This window comes from Pinus tabuliformis, chromosome 9, assembly GCF_031772625.1.
Source record: "Pinus tabuliformis cultivar Carrire ecotype Pingquan chromosome 9, CPIR1, whole genome shotgun sequence".
Classification (NCBI taxonomy): domain Eukaryota; kingdom Viridiplantae; phylum Streptophyta; class Pinopsida; order Pinales; family Pinaceae; genus Pinus; species Pinus tabuliformis.
In genome coordinates, this window is record NC_142307.1 from 294748333 (window position 1) to 294762039 (window position 13707).

General features: G+C 34.3%; 1 protein-coding gene across 3 annotated transcripts in view; it reads right to left on the reverse strand.

Annotated features, from left to right (window-relative positions):
- Nucleotides 1-11800: 11800 nt before the first annotated feature.
- The window catches only part of LOC149148360 (uncharacterized), a 151938-nt gene continuing 150031 nt past the window's right edge, over nt 11801-13707 (reverse strand). For 2 of the 3 annotated variants that reach the window (XR_016262328.1, XM_089438504.1), the window contains one exon: nt 12099-12170. The gene's annotated coding sequence lies outside the window, so the exon portion shown is untranslated. Of the gene's footprint in view, nt 12171-13707 lie in introns of all 3 variants that reach the window. The other variant, XM_089438501.1, reaches the window with a different exon arrangement.

Consider the following 13707-nt stretch of genomic DNA (forward strand, 5'->3'; position numbering starts at 1 on the left):
TGGATTGATGAGGTCTTCCTCATCACCGCCTCCATCGAAGAAAAGATCGCATAGATGAAAGAATTGCAAGCTCTCAAACATAGAGTTACGCTTGACAACGAGTATTCAGCCGAGCAATTAGAGAAAATCCAATAGATGGTAGAACAATCCATTGCGGACCTTCGCGCAGCTCAAGAACAGTTGAAGGGGCTTCGTGCTAAGATCGCCACATAGTGACTCGAGGGTGAGTCAAGATGTTTGTGTTGGGGGCTTGTTGGGCATCGAATCCCCTGCACAATGGTTTTGGGGCTTAAAGCCTGAGTTTTGGGTCGAATTGTATTTTAAAGACTCCGCGAAGTGCGCGGAGTGTGAAATGAAAAGACAGATCAAAGGATTTTCTGCCCTAAAACAATGTAATTTAATGTAAAGTGAGTCGGCCTACCCATGGTCGGCAAACCATGGGAGCGTAGAGTTTAAATTTTCTGTGTTGGTCATGTTTTATAGTTATATTATTATACTTTCCACAAGCATGCTATTAAGCATTTAGTTTTTTGTTTCACTAGCTATTTTTTAGGTTCTTAAAGTTGTCAAATTTTTCTATTATTTAGGTTCTAAAAGTTCATCTATCATGTCAATTTTTTCAACTATTTAGGTTCTCAAAGTTCATATATCATGTCAAATTTTTCTATTATTTAGGTTCTTAAAATTCATATATCATGTCAATTTTTTCAATCTTTAAACTTTCAATTTTATAGACTTGTCCATTGAACAATTTTTTGAAAACAATTTGAGAAAATGTTTTATTTGAAAAAATTGAACATGATTGTTTAATTCATATTTCAATTTCATTTTTCCATATACAAAGAGTAAAATATATCAAATGTTATTGATTTGAAGGAGTTTGATCTTTCATATTAGCATTCAAAGTGTGAGCATTTAGTGTTGGAAATAATACTGAGAGGGGGGTGAATCAATATTATTAGATCAATAAAACTTTTTCAATGCTCAGAAACATATACGCTACTTCAGTTAAGTGAACCAGCGTGTACACGCTACTGTGTCTAAAGAAACCAGCGTATAACCATAAATCTTATAATTCAGTTAGTTTATCTCCAGTTAAATGCATCAGGACATTATTCATCATATTAAGAGTAAACCGATGCAGTATAGCAGAACAGATCATCACACAAAAGCCACACACATGAACACCATGATATAAGGTGGAAACCCAATGTGGGTGAAAACCACCTGCTGCAAGTCGTCTCTATCTTTCTTTAATAAGAACTTCAGTTTACAATATTTTGTACTAGTGCAGCCTTATACCAGTACGCAGGCTACAACCTGCAGAAGGCTTCAACCTTCTCTCGTTCTCCAAACTTCCTTGGAAGGGAGCCCCAACCCCCTTTGCTCTTGTACTAGCTAAGATACTAGTACGTAGGTGCTGGCCTACAATCTTCTTTCCTTCAGGTACCACTTTTCATCAATTTTCAGACTGGATACTCCTGAAGCACAACATTACAATCTGAAGACCATGATTCATTCACAAATCATGAAACAACCAATACTAGCATCATCAATCTTTGAATTACTGAACCACTGAAACCCTGTCAAACCCAGTCACCAGAACACATAGCAGACTACAGAACTCTGCAATAACAGTCAGATCCAGCTGCAACCCAAAAATCAAGCTCCAAAAGATATACGCTACTATAATGAAGGCAACCCGCGTATACACGCGGTTTTACCGAAGACAACCTGCGTACAGATCTAAAAATAATTTTTCATAACTTGCAGCTGTACCAGATTTCAGTTATACCCAGAACATAACATTGCGTCAGTATGCAGATCTAGAAATACACATAATCAACCATATAAAGATAGTTCATTTCAAACCATTTGATCCCGATCTCCCCTTAGATCTAGTTCTCCATCAACCGGTGAGATCTCTCCTTAGCTCAGATCAAGCAATACCTCATCAACCAATAACCTGCATACTGGATCTAATACTTCATCAGATATTCAAGATTTTTTCAGATACACTTGCCTAATGATTTCCTTCTCCTTATATAGCCTTAGGCCTTGTTCAATACCAAGAGCCAAAACCATAGAAATCCAATACCATCATCTTCAAAACTAGGGATCAACACGTTCGTCGAGACATCAAGGTCCAAAATCATAGGCACAACTTCCAAGGAATAACCGCCGTGGACCAAAGAGAAGTTTTCCACATACACGCGCTTTTACTGAAGCCAACCAGCGTGTACACGCGACTTGATATATAGAGAACCTGCGTATACGCGACTTGGTATATAGTGAACTTGCTTGTATACGCGACTTGGGCTTAACGAACCTGCGTGTATGAACTTTCTTGGCATGCTGTACTAAGATCTGTCCTCTGATTAAGTTGCCATCACTTGTACCAACCTCTGAGCACCTGTACCAACCTCTGAGTGAGTTGCCATCAAGGACAACACTTGAATCATAATGCCAACATTTAGTAAAAGACTCATTAAATTTTTTAACAAATTGCCCACCAATGAGAAAATCCAAACAAAGATGTAACTAATTTGAGATTGTTCATCAATTTTTTGAAAGTTTAAAGTTCTTCTAGAAAAAAAATTGAAGTAGATAATCAATATCTATTTTATTTAAGAAGATTTTAAAATTATATTATTCTTTTCATATTAATTTAGTTGATATTCAGTTAAAAAATTTATTTGTTTTTATTCAATTTTTGGTCTAAAGAAATTGGCAATTAGGTTTGGTTGGTACTAGTTCGAAACCTTATATCTACACATTATTATATATTATATCACAAATTAGAGAACAAAGCACATTTTAGAAAATTATACATTCATGTTGTGTAGTCAATTGAACTTCATGGACATGTGGGATTCTTAAAACATACTCAAGAATTTGTTTCATTTTTAAAAATTTATATGGCTAATTGTCTTATGCCAAATCATTGTTTTTCACTTCAATTTAATTATATTTAAATTAAGAGGTACTAGCTACTACATAGCACTTGTTTATATACACAATATACAATATATCAATTCTATGAAAAGTATAATTTTTTTATATATACACTATATATAAATTATATATATATATATATATATATATATATATATATATATATATATATATATATATGAGTTTAAATGACACAGGTTAATTTAAGGTGAGTACTTAAGAACATACATATTTTAAGATACTATAAGGAATAATTTTGTTTCCCTTTTAATTGTTTTTGTTTCTTATTTTTAAATATTTATTTATACAATAAACAATTTTATATTTGTAATTACTTTATTTTATAGCTTAAGTGGGTCTAATGGTTAAGATTATGTGTTTCCTCTTAAGAGATCACAGGTTCGAAACCAGAGGGGCTAGAGTATGTATTCCTTCGTAGAATTAGTAGTGAAATCATTGCACGGAGGTTGATCCTTTGTCTCACAAACAAGGGGGTCTCATACACCAATTTGATGTCTGGCCATCAAGGTTGGAATTTGGATTTCTCTTAACCCGTCATATAATGGAATTTGGATTTCTCTTAACTGGAATTGCGCGGAGGTGGGTCTCTTGTCCCACAAACGAGGGGGTCTCATACACCAATTTGATGTTTGGCATCAAGGTTGGAATTTGGATTTCTCTTAACCCGTCATACAATGGAATTTGGATTTCTCTTAACTCGACATACAATATTTTTTTTATGTTTTGGGTCCTGACGCCGTCAAGAAATGTTATGTTTAAAATTTTTCCCTTCAAAAGTGATGTTCTCATAATAAATTAACCCCTCACCAATAAAATTTCAATTAAAAATTTAACCTTTAATAACATAATTATGCTAAAAAATTTCACATATATATCACAAGAAACAAAATTAAGATAATAGACAAATGACTTATTAAATATTGAATCTTGGTTTGAAATTGCATAGAACACTCACAATAAAATCTTTGGAACCTGAAACCAAATGTCTTTGACTTTGACATGCCATTGCATTTGTATATATGACATGTTGGGTTGTGTTATATTCTTTCCACGACTAGCCCACGTTGTTAACCAGGGGGTTAGAGGGGGGGTGGAGCACCCCCTTTGTTGCGCCGATTCTACAGCAGGGGGGGTCAGAGGGGGTTTGAGGTGTACTCGTAACCCTACTTTATGGGGTCTAAGGCAACGCCCAGGAAAATTTTGGTTTTGGACCCTGTGTTAGGTTGGGCGGACCCACCTATGGTTTTGTGCATGATTTTCACACATGGTTTTGGACGCGATGGTTTTCGGTCCATGGTATTGGATGTTCGACATGTATAAATCTGTATTGTAACATTGAAAGGAACATAATGAAAAATCAAGCTGGTAGTCCCTATTTTGGGATCTAGGGGAAAATCTCTGTGTTTATTTGTTTTATGTGTTATGCTCTCGCATTGTTTATTTTTTGTGTTTTAGAATTCATATGCAGGTAATATCTGTACGGATTTAAAACCTACATTTGGTATCAGAGTTGTTTTGGCTTCAAGGGGATGCATTTGTTGCTGAGGGGTTTCGCTCGAGCCTGTTGTAGACCCTATTCAGTGGGAGACCTGCGAGATCGATTCTGGTGGTTAAAGAAGATAGCGAGCAGTGGAAATATAGAGATCGAGAAATTTAATGGTCAAAGTTTTGAGTTGTGGAAACTCAAGATGGAGGATTTGTTGGTGGATAAAGATCAGGGGATCGCGGTAGATCCGGGAACTAAACCAACAGGAGTGTCCGATGAAGAATGGAAGAAGTTGGATCAGAAGGCAAAGAGCACAATACGATTTTGTGTCTCAGATTCAGTATTGCTCAATGTATCAGGGGAAGCTACGACGAAGGCTTTGTGGGACAAGTTAGTTACTTTGTATCAATCTAAGTCTCTGGTGAATAAACTGTTCCTGTGGAAAAAGTTGTATAACCTGAGGATGAAAGATGGAGACTCGGTGACAGAGCATCTGAATGCATTTAATATTGTGGTAAGTCAGTTAGCTTCTGTTGATATTAAGATTTCAAATGAAGATAAGTGCATCAGTTTTTTTTGTTTTCTACCAGATTCGTGGAATAGTCTAGTTATTGCAATAGGTAGTAATGCAACTACCTTGAATTTTGATGAAATAGTCTCATCCTTGCTGATGGAGGAGATGAGACGAAAAAATACGAAGAGCCAGAATAGTGATGTCTTGTCTGTATGAGGATGGTCCCAGAAGAGAAACAAAAATAAGTCATCGAGTGGGAGATCTAAATCTCTAGGAAAACCTATAAAGGTGGTGTGCTGGAAATGCAGAAAGGAAGGGCACTACAAAAGGGACTGTAAATCTAAGGCTCCTGATAAAGGAAATGGATCTGATGATGCTCCTTCTGCAGAGGCGAAAACCATCTTAGATGAAGGTGGGGATGTGTACTTGGCTTCTTCAAGTACACATGTAGATCATGAGGCATGGTTGATTGACTCAGGTGCATCCTCTTTTCACTTCACTCCCCACAGAGAGTGGTTTTGCGAGTATGAGAAATATGATGGTGGCGATGTCTTCTTGGGGGATGACATGAAGGCTAGAATCATTGGTCGTGAAAAAGTAAAGTTGAAGATGCAAGGTGGATGGGTTAGAACACTTCCGAATGTTCTACATATTCCTGACTAGCCAGAAATCTGATTTCTGTTAGCAAGCTAGATGATGCAGGTGTAAAAATAGTGTTCGAGAAGGATACCTACAAGATGGTTCAAGGAGCACTAGTATTGATGCGGGGAGTTCGGATTGGAACTCCGAACAAGCTGCAAGGTAACACTGTGGTTGATGGGTGCAACAATTCTGTGGTTCCTAAAAGTGGAGCAGAAAATCTAGTGGTCTCTCGAGAGAAGACCATGTTGTGGCATCAAAGGCTTGGACATATTGGAGACAAGGGCCTTCGAATACTTCATGGTAAAGGTATGGTAGAAGGTATGAGTAATAGCTCTCTGGATTTTGATTTCCGTGAAAATTGTGTATACGGGAAGCAGAGTCGGGTGAGTTTCCCCTCTAGTGGTAAGAGGACGAAACAGATATTAGAACTTATGCACAGTGATGTGTTTGGACCTATGAGGGTTCCATCACTGGGTAATTCTGTGTACTATGTATCATTTATAGATGACTTCTTAAGGAATACATGGATATATTTCCTTAAGAAGAAATCTGAAGCCTTTGACAGTTTTAAAGAATTTAAGGCTCTCGTGGAAAATCAGACAGAGAAGAAGATAAAGGAGCTAAGGACAGATAATGGTGGAGAGTTTTGCAGCAAGGAATTTGAAGAATTTTGTAAGAAATGTGGTATAGCATGACAGAAGACTACTCCTTATACATCTCAGAAAATTGGAGTTGCAGAAAGAATGAATAAGACGTTGATGGAAAGGGCAAGAAGCATGCTCAGTGGTGCCGGGTTAGGACAGGAATTCTGGGCAGAGGCGGTGGATACTACATGTTACCTGGTCAACAAGTCACCTTCATCAGCGTTGGAGGATAAGACTCCACAAGAGGTATGGATTGGTAAGAAACCCTCTCTTTCACATCTGAGGGTATTTGGATGTGATGCATATGTACATGTTCCAAAGGAGAAACGAACCAAGTTGGATAGTAAATCTGAAAAGTTCATCTTTATTGGGTATAAGGATGGTTTAAAGGGTTATAAGCTTTGGAAGGTTGTGTACAGCCGAGATGTGGTGTTCAGAGAGGTGAAATATGTTATTAAACATGAATTCCAACCAAAATAAGCTGAGAAGATAGAGTTTGAACTAAAGGAGGAAGAATCAGACTCTACAGCAGAGGAGGAATCAGAAGAGGAAGAGCCACAAACTTCGGCTATGAGAAGATCAGTTCGAGAAAGAAGGCAGTCAGAAAACTATAGTCCATCTACTCTTTGTTCAAATTTTGCTTTATCTATTACTGACGATGATCCCAGAACTGTGAAAGAAGCAATAGATTCAGAGGAGGGAAAACTCTGGAAAGAGGCCATGGTTGATGAAATGGCATCTTTGCACAAAAATGAGGCTTGGGATCTGGTGGAGTTGCCGGCTGGAAGGTAACCCATTGGCAACAAATGGGTGTTCAAGAAGAAGACAAATGCATAAGGAAAGGTGGAGAAAATACAAAGCTCGATTGGTAGCAAAAGGTTATTCCCAAGTGTTGGGAATTGATTTTGGTGATATTTTTTTCTCATGTTGTCAAGGTAACTTCTATTAGATTACTTTTATCTGTTGTTGCTTCTTTTGATTTTGAGGTAAAACAGATGGATGTGAAGAAAAAATTTCTTCACGGGGATCTAGAAGAGGAAATATACATGAAGCAACCTGAAGGCTTTGCGGTGAAGGGTAAGAAAGAACTGGTATGCAAGTTAAAGAAGTCTCTTTATGGGTTAAAACAGTCACCAAGGATGTGGTATCAAAAATTTGATACATTTATACGGGGACTTGGCTTCACCAGAAGCAAAGCGGATCACTGTGTGTATTTTAAATTAATTGGTGACCGTGTTATTTATTTGGTCTTGTATGTGGATGATATGTTGCTAGTTGGAAATGACAAAGAAATTATCCAGGATTGAAGACCCAATTGTCCTCCAAATTCAACTTGAAAGATCTTGGTGCTGCAAACTATATTTTGGGCATGGAAATTAAAATAGATCGTACAAAGAGGAAGCTCTAGTTAAACCAAAGGAAGTATGTCGAGACAATACTGCAGAGGTTTAATATGCAGGATAGTAAACCGGTGAAGCTTCCTATTCCTGTAGGTGTGAGGTTATTTGCTGAACAGTGTCTCAAGACTCAAGAAGAGGAAGAGGACATGTCCCGTGTTCCATATGCAAGTGCAGTTGGTAGCCTGATGTATGAAATGGTCTGTACTAGACCAGACATTGCACATGCAGTGGGAGTATTGAGCAGCTTTATGTCAAAACTAGGGAAGGAGCATTGGACAGCAGTGAAGCGGGTTTTCAGGTATTTGCGTGGCACTAGTGATTATGGTTTGTGCTATCAAGGAAGACCAGGATTGGACAGAGTGTTGGATATTCATGGCTTTGTTGATGCAGACTGGGCTGGAGATTTGGATCAGAGAAGATCTACAAGTGGGTATGTGTTTAACCTATTTGGAGGTGCAGTCAGTTGGATGAGTAAGAAACAATTTATAGTGGCACTATCAACTACAGAGGCAGAATACATGGCAGCCATTCATGCAAGCAAGGAAGTAGTTTGGTTGCAGAGATTGTGTTCAAGTATGAGGTTAATACAGGAAGCTATAAGGATAGACTGTGACAGCCAAAGTGCAATTTTCTTGGCAAAGAACCCTGCATATCATTCAAAGACAAAGCACATTGATGTTCAGTATAACTTTGTAAGGGATATGATAAAAGACAAAAAGGTGTTGATGGTAAAGGTGGACACTTTGAAGAATACTACAGATGCATTGACAAAATCTGTGAGCTCTGAGAAGTTCTCTTGGTGTAGAGAAACAATGGGCGTTTCAGGGCTGGAAAAATGACTAAGCTCTCTTGTGGCCCCATGTGGAAAGAAAACAACAAGTGGGAGAATGTTGGGTTGTGTTATATTCTTTCCACGACTAGCCCACGTAGTTAACCGGGGGGTTAGAGGGGGTCAAAGCACCCCCTTCGTTGCGCCGATTGTGTAGCGGGGGGGTCACAGGGGGTTTGAGGTGTACTCATAACCCCACTTTATGGGGTCCGGGGCAGACCCAGCTATGGTTTTGTGCATGATTTTAGCACATGGTTTTGGACGTGATGGTTTTCGGTCCATGGTATTGGATGCTTCGGCATGTATAAATATGTATTGTAACATTGAAAGGAACATAATGAAAAATCAATCTGGTAGTCCCGGTTTTGGGATCCAGGGGAAATCTCTGTGTGTTGTGTGTTTTGTGTGTTATGCTCTCGCATTGTTTATTTTCTGTGTTTTAGAATTCATATGCAGGTAATTTATGTACGAGGTTAAAACCTATATGACATATGACTAAGAAGATCTTATGAGATATATAAGATGACTAACAAAGTAAAACTATTGAATGTTATCAATAAAAAATCAAAAGTAGATTAATTAATATGGTTTATGTTATGGTTTACATAATCTAATATATACTATTGGATATAAAGATAAAATATACATTTTACTATAAATATTTTTGCATTGCTTTGGATCATAAGATACACTAATATTAATAAGATTGAATGCATATTATATAAACTTTTAAAAAATAAAAAACTAAACTTTTAATAAATTGACCTTGTGGATCTCCTAACATCATGTCATAGGATTATGTTATGTTTTCCTCCTTCATTATTACATTCTCACACAACATTGAAGCTTGAACATGTATGAAGTACTAAAGGAAAATTAAAACAATAATTTGGTCGGTGCTTTATTTTACCCTACTCCAATGTGCCTCATATCCCTAACATGTTTTCCTCCATAAAATATCTTAACCTACCTTGTTAGATATGTTTGTGTTATGCACCAATGTGTAGCTATGTTTAGTACAATTCAAAATCCATTTTCTAAATAAAATAATTTAATGGGACCTTATGCAATGCTCCTTGTATAAAGATACATCAATGCAATGGTCTATTTAGAGCACACTAGAGCAATGGTATGTTTAGTGCACATTGCACAACAATCATTTTAAAACTTATTATACTACACATTGTATCACTTGAATCAATGTAGCTATTTTATTTAGTGCATTAACATTTTTTTATTATCAAATGTTAGCCTAATGTAGTGTGCATGGCATTGTACAAATGGGTGCCTCTTCCTTTTAAATTGTCATTTTAGCAAAATTTAGGTTTTGTATTAACCCTAAAACTAGCATGTTTGGTAACACAATGTACATGTGTGTTGTACTTAATAACAAGCATCAAGAAAATTATATGTTTTCCTTACCATGTTGCATCTTTTTCAATGTATGTATTTTACAAAAATTGAGTGTGGGAGGATGTATAACTATCAAGAGAGAGAGGGGTGTTATGAAAATGTAATTGTCGAGACTTTAAAAGTTTATGTGCTCGAAAAACACTCTACTAAAAACTTTTCCATGTCTATTCACCTCCACTAAAAAGAGAACAAGAACAAGTGTGTTTGTTAAAAGTTTTATTAATTGGTGTTTTCTTTCTAGTGCTTCCTTCTTTGTTGGGGGGCATTCTCTTACTTAGCTTCTATATCATGAGCTCAAGGTGTCATGAGAGCCATTAATCTTAGCTTCTATATCATGAGCTCAAGGTGTCATGAGAGCCATTAATATTATTACCCTTTCATAGGTCTTATGGAGATGGTGCCTAAGCCAGACTTGTGATTTTTATGATGGAAAGTAGGTATATATGCTTTTGTCTCTTAATATTTGATGTAGTTTAATTGTTCTATATTTTGGTCTTTTTGTCAAAATTTGATGATAAAATTCTTTGAAAAAAAAATAATTTTCCATTATTTATATTTTGTTTTGAATGCATAAATGGACTGAATGTCCAAAGAAACCTTTAGAGCACTTAAATTGTGTGGAATATATAACTAAAATTTACAATCCAACAAATCCATTAACCACAAAATTTACTCAAAAAAAATCAAAACATTAGATAATTAAACTACACTTTTACATTTTAACATCATCCTAGATTTCACAAAACCCTTTATCCACATACAAAGGTATAAAATTATATATTTTGTAAAAAAAGAAGAGGAAAGAAAATTACTAACTAATATATTGAGATTCCATCTAAAAGTAAATGTGAAAAAATAATGTACTTGTTTTTTCCAAGTTTGTTTGAAGTTTAGTGCTTTGATATATGAATGCCAATATACTTTTTTCTTATGGGTTAATGAAAAAAATTAAATTGTATATGAATGATTATTTTTTAATCATTAATGTTTAATTAATTTAAAATACAAATAAATTTATTTTTATAACTAATAATAATTTAAATATGAGGAACTCACAAATTTAGGATCGATACAGTTATATTAGTAAATATGATTGATATATGTTTATCATTATTTTTTATCTTTTACAATTAATGGGTTGATTCACATGGTGTTATTTGTTATTTGATAATTTGTGTGGTGAATTCATCATTGTATTAGGTAAATGTAAAAGGATACATATTGATAACCGGAATAAGAGATAACTAGAATATATCAATATATTTCATTTATGACCATTAGATAAAGATTTAGATTAAAATATAAATAAATATAAGAATCTTCCCTAAAAATTACCTATCAACATAAATAAAAACAGCGTTTATAAAAGATCTCAACAATTTTCATAACAAAAAAAATAAATTAATATATTGTATAGTAAAAGTAAGTTTTATTATACACAACCACATTCAAATTTCTTTTATTGTTATTTTAACGATGTAATTAAAGACCATTATTATTTCAGATGTAACTAAAGACAAATTGATTGAATTATTCAATTTGCACAAAGAAAACAAGGCAAATTTTGTTATCTTTTAGAAAAACAATTTACTACAACTATTAAGTTATTATTTTTTTAAACGATTCCAACTGACTCACTCATCGTTTTTGTAATTTTTTATATAATCATCACATTTCTTATATTCCATAAATAACATTATTACCTTCTTATTCTTTTATCTCCATATTAAACTCAAAACATATTCAAACCAAAAAATGCATAAAATAATTAAACAAACTAAATCACCACCCAACCACATATATTTATACATTATACATTATATTTTCTTCCGCATTAATCCTCCATCAATATACCAGAGGATCAAAGTTTAAGATGCGTCATTATCACTGATCTAATTCTCAAGAAAATAAAAGTACTAAATTATATATATTTACAAAATCTGGATATGAAATTAGAGATAATTTTGTATAGTGATTAAAAGTTTCTGGAAATTTATAATCACTTCAATTATTTATATAAAAAAAAAAAAAAAATTATTAATAAAGTGGAAGATTAATGTCGTCTCTCAAGTTTCTTACCACTTCCATTTAATCGATGAATGGTTGATAAGTTTGCAACGCTCAGAGGCTTTTGAAAATCAGGTGGGAATTGGAAGTAAAAAGATGTTTCATTTACCATGATGATTGCCTGGAATATCTCGTGGGACCACTGCCTACAAGGATGCCATGTATGGATTCATATCATGTCTTCCATGCCATGTCATTCCTACAAAAAAAAATATGCGGGTAGATAAAATTTACGATACCATTCATGCCAAGTGGAAATGATAGTTAAGAATAATATTTGACTTTTTGACAGCGACAGCTTACTAACCCTCTTCCTCATTTATGTGATGGATTGAGATGTCAATTTGCCAAATTAAACACTAAATTATACATATTTTTTACAATAACAATTTCCAAATCAATACAATAGAAAAAACAGAGTTTTAAAACAATAAATATATTTTTTCAAGCGAGTTAAATAAAAATAAAAAATTCATAAAAAAAAAATTAATAAATACTTTTTGAAAAAAAAATCTCGTCTTACAAATGAAAATGATAAATCCTACTTATACAATTAGATTCTTACACTTACAAAGGAAAATAAAAACAAAAGAAAATCTATGTTACACGAACCGCTCTCAAGAGTTGGGAAACCCGTTAAAATGGTTCTCGGAGCTTTGGAACCTTATGGGAATGTTCCCTTTTCAATGGGAGCTGCAATGGGAGCTTGAGAAAGTTCCGGGAGCTTTGAAGATTTATTTTTTTTTGGAGTTTCCGCGTTCCCTAGGGTTGGGGAATACAAAATCTGTAGAGAAATACCTGAACTACCCACAAAACATGAGCTAAGTTGAAATCTTCGCGGGAAGAAAGGTCAAAGACATCCTTAACACAGATATCCTTAATTGAGAAGAGAAACTGGAACAATCTCTTGATGGGTTAAGGAAGCGTGTGGCACCTCGATGTAAGGGCGATATCTGGGATGTCATGTTGATGAGTATTTCTTTTGTTGTTTATGTATATATATCACAGAAGATTGTGTGTGCAAATCATATGTGGTAGTGAATGCTTAAACATTAGAGTTTCTTTACTTTTTCTCTTAAGAATAACTAGAGAAACATATGTAAAACTGTTCTTTTGTATTTTTATGTTTCAAAGACTGGTCATATGTCATAATGAACTTGATATTTTAATATTTTATATATATGAAAGGGAGAGACTTAGGGAAAAAAACACCCGAAAAATATATTTATATATAAGAGAGATGATAATAATTGAACATGTTAATTTTGATATATATATATATATATATTATTTTTTTGTTATATAATATTACCACTCTTGATTAATCGTTTTCTGTAAATTTTGAGGAAATTTCTAACCGTTCTCAACACTCGTATCCAAGTTCTGAAAGTTCCGAAATTCCAAAAACTCATACAACATAAAAAGAAAACAATAAATACACTTTTCAAAAAAATATAGATAACTAATGTTATACTTTCAATGTAAATTTTGAGGAAATTTCTAACCGTTCTCAACACTCGTATCCAAGTTCTGAAAGTTCCGAAATTCCAAAAACTCATACAACATAAAAAAAAGAAAACAATAAATACACTTTTCAAAAAAATATAGATAACTAATGTTATACTTTCAATGTTAAATGAAAAAACACATCTTTATAATTTTAAGAGTGCAGAAAGCCAAATAAATAAATAAAATTCTTGCGCCCAAATGTTAAGATCGTGAAATCCTACGGGTTG